This window comes from Carlito syrichta, unplaced genomic scaffold, assembly GCF_000164805.1.
Source record: "Carlito syrichta isolate Samal-C Ts95f unplaced genomic scaffold, Tarsius_syrichta-2.0.1 Scaffold315407, whole genome shotgun sequence".
Classification (NCBI taxonomy): domain Eukaryota; kingdom Metazoa; phylum Chordata; class Mammalia; order Primates; family Tarsiidae; genus Carlito; species Carlito syrichta.
The window spans coordinates 893,756-903,568 of NW_007259503.1; positions in this window are offsets into that span (position 1 = coordinate 893,756).

Here is a 9,813-nt window from a genome sequence, read left to right on the forward strand (position 1 = left end):
GGAATTACAGGCACGCGCTACCACACCCGGCTGATTTTCTGATTTATTGTAGAGGTGAGGTCTTGCTGCCCAGGCAGGTCTCGAACCCACGGGCTCAGGCAGTCCACTTACCTCAGTCTCCCAAAGGCCTGGGATTACAGGCTGAGCCACCGAGCCCGGCTTGGACTGGGTATTTTTAAGAGTGAACTTGTAAAGAAGGGTTTGGAATTGACATGGTAAGCAATTAGGAACTGCAGGTTCCTAAACAGTGGAGTGCCACCAGGAAGGCTGAATTCACACGTGTGGGACTTTATGCTTTACAAAGTCCCTTGGCATTTTTACTTCATTGTACAACTCTGGAAAGAGGAGAAACAACGATTCAGGCAGAAAAATCTGATGTGGTAGGTCTGAGAGATGAAACCAAACGATATAGCCAGACGATTTCTGGTTAACTTTAAGGAATCAAGTACTAAATTAATACCTGAACATTGTGAGCCAAGCAGTTAATTAGAGGCAATAAATAGCAAACCAGAGGCCATTAACCACCCAGTAGAGTATGACAAAATAGGCTCAAGGGATTGCAGAAAAGGGAACAGATAGTGTCCATGAATTAGACAAGAATAGAAACCACAAAACTATACTGAGAACCTGAAAAATCAACCAAGATAAGTACCTCTCATGTTATGGGAATATCCGAAGGGAGGAAATGCTCATGGAGAGGAAATGAGGGGAAGAAAAATATGGGTGTAATTAATTCTCCAAAACGAACAGTTTTTAGAAGAGTTTACAGAGTCCACATGAGAAAAGGAAAGCAAATGAAGGAGAAGAATTTATTTTTTCTTTTTTAAAAAATTGTTTTAATTTTGTTTATTTATTTAATTTATTTTTTAAGTTGGAGTCTCACTCTTTCGCCCAGGCTGGAGTGCAGTGGCAAACTCACAGCCACCCCAGCGTCGACTTGCTAGGCTCTGGCGATCCTTCCGCCTCAGCATTCTAAGTAGCCAGAACTACAGGAGTACACTATCATGCCTGGCTAATTTTAAAAATTTATTTATTGTAGGTCTCACCAAGTTGTCCAGGCTGGTCTCAAACCCGTGGGTTCAGGTAATCTACTCACCTCGGCCTCCCAAAGTTCTGGGATTACAGGCTGAGCCACCAAGCCTGGCTATTTATTTTTTATGTAGAGTCGAGGTCTGTGTTGCCCAGGCTGGTCTTGAACTCCTGAGCTCAAGCAATCCTTTTGCCTCAGACTTCCAAAGTGCTGGTATTACAGATGAGAGATACAATGCCCGGCTAGGAAAATAATTTATAAGCTTTTTTTTGTTTGTTTTTTAAAAAGGTCCCAAACCAATATTATCTCACTCAGGTTTTTATCTTAGAGGAAAAAAATAGCATCAAAATGGAAAATGGAGGGAAAGGAACAAGCTAAAAATATAAGTGATGAGAAATGAGGGAATGGACAAAACGGAGGGAAAAGCTGGCCATGCTTAAGTGTCCATTTATCTCAAGACTAAGGACAGGTAGGTGTAGGGGAGATAGAGTGGTGGGGAGTGGGGTGAGGGACAGTGGGATGATGACAGTTTCAGATTTCTGCTTTGGAAAGATGGCACATGGCAGAAGGAGTAGAAGAGAAGCCAGGGATTCAGGCAGGGGCAGAACAACAGCAAAAGGCAGGCTCCGTTTTCTGAGATAAGAATAAAGGAAGTAATGACTGAGTAAATATGCCACTTGGCAGAGGGGAGACATCTAAGACTGAGGTTTCAGGATTGGGAGACTATGGGTGGATGGTGTCCACTAAGATAGCAAACCCAGGAGGAAGAACATGGGGAGGTGGAGGAATTCGGTGTTGGGCGTCTGGAATTGATTTGCTGGTGGAATATGCAGGCGGAACCTCCTAGAGGCAGTTGGCTGTTGGGTTTAAACACTGGTTGAGGGAAAGAAGAAAGGCTGAAGATCATGGAGAGAAAGAAGAGAATAAATCTAAACAAAGTGGAAGAAAACAGGTTATAAGATGATAAATATATAGAAGAATTAATGAGGTAGAAACCAAATATTCAGTAAAGAGGATCCACAAAGTCAAACATGATTCTTTGAAAATATTAATAAGATAGTTAAGTGTATTTATTCAGGGTTTGCCAAAAAACAGCACCAATAGGCTATGTATATGTAGACAGATTTGTTTTAAGGAACTGGCTTACGTGATTATGAAGGCTGGCAAATCCACAGCCTGTAGGATGGGCCAGCAGACTGGAGGCCCAGGGATGAGCCACTGTTGCAGCTCAAGCTCAAAGGCCATCAGCTGCTGCATTACTTGGGGGGCTTGGAGGGGGTCACTTTTTTTACTTCTTTTTTTGTTTTGAGTTGGAGTCTCACTCTGCCGCCCAGACTGGAATACAGTGGCCGCTACCGGCGATCCTTCCACCTCAGCCTTCCAAGTAGCTGGAATACTTTTTTTACTTCTTTTCAAACCTTTGACTGATTGGATGAGGCCCACTCATACTATGCAGGGCAATCTGCTTTACTCTAAGTCCACAGTTTAAATGTTCATCCCCTCCAGTCATCCAGAATAATGTTTGACCACCACCTATCCAGGGCATCATGACTCAGCCACACTAACACATAAAATTAACCATCACAATAAGCTTCTGGCAAAATAGATCAAGAAAAAAAGAAGACAAATAATATTAGGAATGAAAAAGAAGGAATCAGCCGGGCTCGGTGGCTCAGCCTGTATTTCCGCACCTTTGGGAGGCTGAGGTGAGTGGATTGCCTGAGCCCACGGGTTCGAGACCTGCCTGGGCAGCGAGACCTCATCTCTACAATAAATCAAAAAATTGACTGGGCATGGTAGCGCATGCCTGTGATTCTGGCTACTCGGAAGGCTGAGGTGGAAGGATCGCTGGAGCCCAGCAGGCGACGCTGTGGTGGCCGGAAGCAGCCACTGCACTCCAGTCTGGGCGACAGACAGAGTGAGACTCCAACTCAAAAAAAAGAAAAGAAAAAGAAGGAATCTTAGACATAGCAAAGATTAAAAGGCTAATTACATTGTAATTGTTACAGTTTAATAAAAAAGACAGATAACCCAATTTAAAAATAGGGAAAGGAAACGCTTTTTAAAATTTTATTTTGATACAGGGTCTTGTTCTGTTGCTTAGGCCAGAATGAAGTGATGCAATCCTGGCTCACTGCAGGCTGTGCTCAAGAGATCCTCTTGTCTCAGCCTCCAGAGGAGCTGGGACTACAGAAACATGCTACCATACCAGGCTAAATTTTTAATGTTTTGTAGAGACAGGGTCATGCTTTGTTGTCCGGGCTGGTCTCAAACTTCTGGGCTCAAGCAATCTTCCTGCCTCAGCTTCCCAAAGTGCTTAGATTACAGGCATGAGCCACCATTCCTGCCAGGAAAGACTTTATTTATTTAATTAATTTTTATTTTAAAGATATGGGATACAATTCAGAGCTAAGTATACAAATGTTCATTATGTAGATACCCTTGTTGATGAGGTGTATCCCCCCAGAATCCCACCACTGCCAATCCCGCCCCTCCCCCCCCAATTTCCCACTATTAAAAATATGTTTAGCCAGGCTCAGTGGCTCAGCCTGTAATCCCGCGCCTTGGGAGGCTGAGGCAAGTGGATAGCCTGAGCCCGCAGGTTCGAGACCCGCCTGGGCAACTTGGTGAGACCTCATCTCTACAATAAATCAAAAAATTAGCCAGGTGTGGTAGTGCACGCCTGTAGTTCCAGCTTCTTGAAGGGCTGGGGCAGAAGGATCGCTGGAGCCCAGCAGGTTGAGGCTGCGGTGGCTGGGAGTATGCCACTGCACTCCAGTCTGGGCGACAGAGTGAGACTCCAACTCAAAAAAAAAAAAAAAAAAAAAAAAAAAAAAAAAAATATATACATATATATATATATGTATATATATGTGTGTGTGTGTGTGTATATATGTTTTTTCCAAAGAAGATTTACAAATAACCAATATACACGTGAAGAGATGCTCAGCATCATGTGTTATTAAGGAAATGCAAATCAAAATTATAATGAGATTTTACTTCACACCACTGGGATGGTTCTAATTTTTATTATTTATTTTTATATTTTTTGAGTCAGACTCTCACTCTATCGCCCAGGCTCGAGTGCAATGGCACGCTCACAGCCACCACAGCCTCAATCTGCTGGGCTCAGGCAATCCTTCTGCATCAGCCTTCCCAGTAACTGGAATCACCAGTACACACCACCATGCCTAGCTAATTTTTTTATAATATTGTAGAGACAAGGTCTTGCCAAGTTGCCCAGGCTGGTCTTGAACCCATGGGCTCAGGCAGTCCTTTTGCCTCAGCCTCCCAAAGTGCTGGACTTACAGACATTAGCCGCCGCACCCAGCAATTTTTTTTTAAAAAGGAAAATGACAAGTGTTGGTGAGGATATGGAGAAATCGGACCTTTCATGCACTGTTAGTAAGAATATAAAATGTAATACATACTTTAGAAAACAATTTGACAGTTCCTAAAAAAGTTAAATACGGAGTTACCATACAATGCAGCAATTCTACCCCAAGAGAATTGGAAACATATTCACGCAAAAACTTGTACAGGCAGCATTATTCATAACAGCCAAGAAGTGGAAATAACCTAAATGTCTATCAACTAATGAATGGATAAATAAATATGTTCTATCCATACAATGGAATATTATACACCCATAAAAAGGAATGAAATTCTGATACATTCTACAATGTGGATGAACCTTGAAAATATTATGCTAAGTAAAAGAATCCAGGCACAAAATGCTACATGTATGATTTCATTGATATGGCATGTGCAGAATAGGCAAATTCATAGAGGTGGAAAGTAGATGAGTGGTTGCTGAGGGCCAAAGGGAGGGGACTTTGGGAATGACTGCTAACAATTACAAAATTTCTTCTTGGAATCGTTAAAATGTTCTGGAATTAGATTGCGTTACCTTGTGAAGACATTTTATTTTATTTTATTTTATTTATTTATTTTTCGAGTTGGAGTCTCACTCTGTCACTCAGACTGGAGTGCAGTGGCCACTCCCAGCCATTGCAGCCTCGACCTGCTGAGCTCTGGTGATCCTTCCGCCTCAGCCTTCCAAGTAGCTGGAACTACAGGTGCGCACTACCACACCTGGCTAATTTTTTATTTATTGTAGCGATCAGGTCTCGTTAAGTTGCCTAGGTGGGTCTCAAACCCGCAGGCTCGGTCAATTCACTCACCTCGGCCTCCCAAAGTGCTGGGATTACAGGCTGAGTCACTGAGCCTGGCCGTGAAGATATTTTATTTTATTTTTTTATTTTTTATTTTTTTTGAGTTGGAGTCTCACTCTGTCACCCAGACTGGAGTGCAGTGGCCGCTCCCGGCCACCGCAGCCTCGACCTGCTGGGCTCCGGTGATCCTTCCACCTCAGCCTTCCAAGTAGCCGAAATCACAGGCATGCGCTACCACTCCCAATTGATTTTGTGATTTATTGTAGAGATGAGGTCTCGCTGCCTAGGTGGGTCTCGAACCCGCGGGCTTAGGCAATCCACTCACCTCAGCCTCCCAAAGGCGCGGGATTACAGGCTGAGCCACCGAGCCCGGCCGTGAAGATATTTTAAACCATTGATTTCTATACTTTGAAATGGTGAATTTTATGGTATGTGAATTATAGCTTACTAAAAATGGAAGCAGATAAAACAAACTTATAGGAATACAAGGAACAACTTTGTGCAAATACACCTGAACATTTAAATGGACAAATTCTAGCCGGGATTCCAACTCAAAAAATAAATAAATAAATAAATAAATAGACAAATTCCTAGAAAAATATAACTTATCAAAAACCGACTCAAGAAGAATTGAAAACCAGAATAATTTTGTACGTATCAAAAAAATTGAGTCAGTTAAAAAACCTTCCAAGTCAAAAGAACTCTAGGCTCATTTCTACCAAACAGCCAGGTGACAGCTAATGCTATTTTTAGACATATTATTTCAAAGGACAACAAAGAAGTAATATTTCCAATTCATTTTATGAGGATAACATAACCTTATTAGCAAAATCAAATGAGGACAGAATGAGAAAGGAAAATTACAGAAAAACTGTTCATCATGTACGTAAATGTGTAAGTACTATAAAAATATTTCTGGAGGAATGGAAAATGATATTTTAGGCAGAGATGAAGTGATGGTAATATTGGACAAAATAAAGTTAAGACAAAACAGGAGCGAATAATGTCACATACTGATTAATAAAACCCATCAGGAATATTTACCTGTAACAATATAGCTTCCAAATAAAACCAATGACTAGTGGAAATATGTGAAGAAAAATATAAATCAACATTTGTAATTGAACATACCACCCTTGGTGTTGAAAAATTTTTAAATAAAAGATATAGATGACTTGAATTATATAAGTGATAGTTCAATCAAATAGATTTGTAGAATCCACAAATATAGAATCATATTCTTTTTGCTCACACAAAGAAGAAGCACTAAAATCAACCATTCCCCAGAATATAAGGAAGCCAGTAAATTAGAGTCTACATTATACAGATGTCTTCTAATTGCAATGCAGTACAATTTTGAGTTAACAAAAATATAGGGGAAAATATCACCTATGTCTATAAATGAAAACAACAGCAGTATTAACCCATAGGTTAAAGAGTAAATGATAAGGAAAATTAAGATATGTTGGACACGGTGGCACACGCTTATAATCCCAGCACTTTGGTAGGCTGGGACAGAAGGATTGCTTGAGCCCAGGAATTCAAGACTAGCATGGGCAACATAGTGAGATCTCATCTCTGCAACAAGTCAAAAAAATTAGTTGGATGTGGTGGCACACAACTGTAATCCCAATCACTCAAGAGGCTGGGGTGGAAGGATGGCCTGAGCCCAAGATGTTGAGGCTGCGATGAGCCATGATTGTGCCACTGTCATCCAGTCTCAAAAAAAAAAAAGATACATGTATATAATGACCATCAAAGCATTGCATGTCAGCCGGGCTCGGTGGCTCAGCCTGTAATCTCGCGCCTTTGGGAGGCTGAGGTGAGTGGATTGCCTGAGCCCGCGGGTTCGAGACCCGCCTGGGCAACTTGGTGAGACCTAATCTCTACAATAAATAAAAAATTAGCCAGGCGTGGTAGCGCGCACCTGTAGTTCCAGCTACTTGGAAGGCTGAGGCGGAAGGATTGCCGGGGCCCAGCAGGACGAGGCTGCGGTGGCTGGGAGCGGCCACTGCACTCCAGTCTGGGCGACAGAGTGAGACTCCAACTCAAAAAAAAAAAAAGCATTGCATGTCAAAATGTTTAGCATGACTCTAAAACAGAGCTTAGAAAGAAATTTACAGTTTTGAATACATTTATCAGAAAATAAGATTAGAAACAAGCATTCAACTCAATGGAAACGAAAAAGAAGGAAATAATACATAGATCTGGGTAGGAATAAATGAAATGGAAAGCACATATACACAAATGAGAGTGATTACCAAACTAAAAATAGACTCTTGAAAAGTCTCATAAGACACACAAATTTCTGGCAAGACTAATCAATGGAAAGGGTGAAGATGCAAATAAACTACATGTGAAACAAAAAGGCAAGCTTGTCAGGTGTGGTGGCTTGGTTCCCTCTGCAACTCTTCCAGCCTCTGTCTAGTGGGTCTGCCCCTAATACAGAGGCTGTAGTATTACCTTGAATCCTGAGTTCTGGGAATTTTATTCCATCAGTCAGATGCCTGATACCTAAGTCAGAACTGGGTTATGTGGAGGAAGATAGTGGTATGCAAGACATTCCCTGCAATTTTTTTTTTTTAACTTAGATTCTTACTCTGTCACCCAGGCTGGAGTGCAGTGGCATGCTCACAGCCATCACAGCCTCAACTTGCTGGCCTCAGATGATCCTTCCAACTCAATCTTCCAAGTAGCTGGAACTACAGGCAAGTGCCACCATCTCCGGCTGATTTTTTCATTTATTGTAGAGATGAGGTCTCGCCAAGTTGCTCAGCCTGGTCTCGAATCCGTGGACTCAGGCAATTCTATCACCTTGGCCTCCCAAAGTGCTGGGATTATAGGCATGAGCCACAGCAACCGGCCAGGATTTTTCTTTTTTTTTGCAACAGCTTTATTGAGTTACAGTTCAAATACCATACAACTCACCATTCAAAATGTACAATGCAGTGGTTCTTAGTATAGTCACAGAACTGTGGATCTATCACCACAATCAATTTTAAAGTATTTTTGTCACCTTCAAAGGAAACTCTATGCCTTTTAGCCATCACTCTGCAGTCCCCTCATCTTCCTCACTCCTCCCCCTCTCCCCAGCTCTAGGAAACCAATAGTCTTATCTTTCTGTTTCAGTATTTGTCTATTTTAAACATTTCATGTAATTGGGATTATATAATCAAGGTATATCCATGTTGTAGCATATATCAGTGGTTCATTTTTTTACAGCTGAGCATATGGATTTTCAAAAGAAAATAATGAACAAAATGAGATTTACTTCGTGGTGTTATTTATGTAGATGAAAATATATACACACTATATATTTTTCAGTGCATGCCTATGTAAAAATAAACACCTGGATGGTGCATGTAAGTTGGGGTGAGTCCTGATGATCATCGCTGTTTGGGTATTTTTAGACCTTGTGCTTGCCATGGACTGGTTAATGCCATTCAGCTGTGGTCAGGTGACTAAGGCAGCAGCTGGCAAGGTGGCGCTGCTGGCAGCGTGAAAAACTGTGCCTGGAACCTGAACCTTAGGTCCAGGTCCTGTGAAAGGTAGTTTTGGTAATTATTTTATCAGGTAGTCATGCAAGAATTTCAGGAAGGTGGTGTTGGGAGTATGGAAAACTTTTTGCAACCTGGCAGGGTTTTTCCCTAGACAGGCAGAATTCCATGCTTTATGGAACTGACAGATGAGAACCTTATTCCCACCCCATATTGTCTGGTATCTGTTATTGCTAATATGTCCTTTCAGTTTATCACAGTAAAATATTGCTTTTCCAAGACATATGTGTCAGAGTGTTCATTTTTGTTAAAACTTCTATCCTTAGAGAAGGACATACATGAAATACACTAGACCTAGTGTCTAAGGTGGGGAGGAAAAAGGGGTGGGGTGGATTGGGGGGAAATCTAGGACAGACTTTGCATAGGCTGATAATGAGAGTTCCATAAACCCAGGAATATCTATTCTGTTCACCGAGTGTACTTAAAATTCTACAATTAAGACAATTTCTTGGTAGAATTGTATAGTGCATGTTCAACATAGATTCTATTGAATATCATTATTCTCAAGCCTTCACAATCATAACTGCTCATAGCTACAGTTTTGACAAATACGTTATGTCGGTATTCAAGAGTTAATCCATTAAGTCTATATCAATCAAGGTCAGAAAGACAGAAACCATACTACTTTTTAAATAGATGACCAAAGCCAGGCTTGGTGGCTCAGCCTGTAATCCCGTGCCTTGGGAGGCTGAGGTTAGTGGATTGCCTGAGGTCGTGGGTTTGAGACCCGCCTGGGCAACTTGGTGAGACCTCATCTCTACAATAAATCAAAAATTAGCCGGGCATGGTAGCGCGCATCTGTAGGTTCCAGCTACTTGGAAGGCTGAGGTGGAAGGATCGCCGGAGCCCGGCAGGTTGAGGATGCGGTGGCCGGGAGCAGCCACTGCACTCCGGTCTGAGTGACAGAGTGAGACTACCAACTCAAAAAAAAAATAAAAAATAAATAGATGACCAGCAAGCTGGGCTCAGTGGCTCAACCTGTAATCCCACACCTTTGGGAGGCTGAGGTGAGTGGATTTCCTGAACCCGCGGGTTCGAGACCCACCTGGGC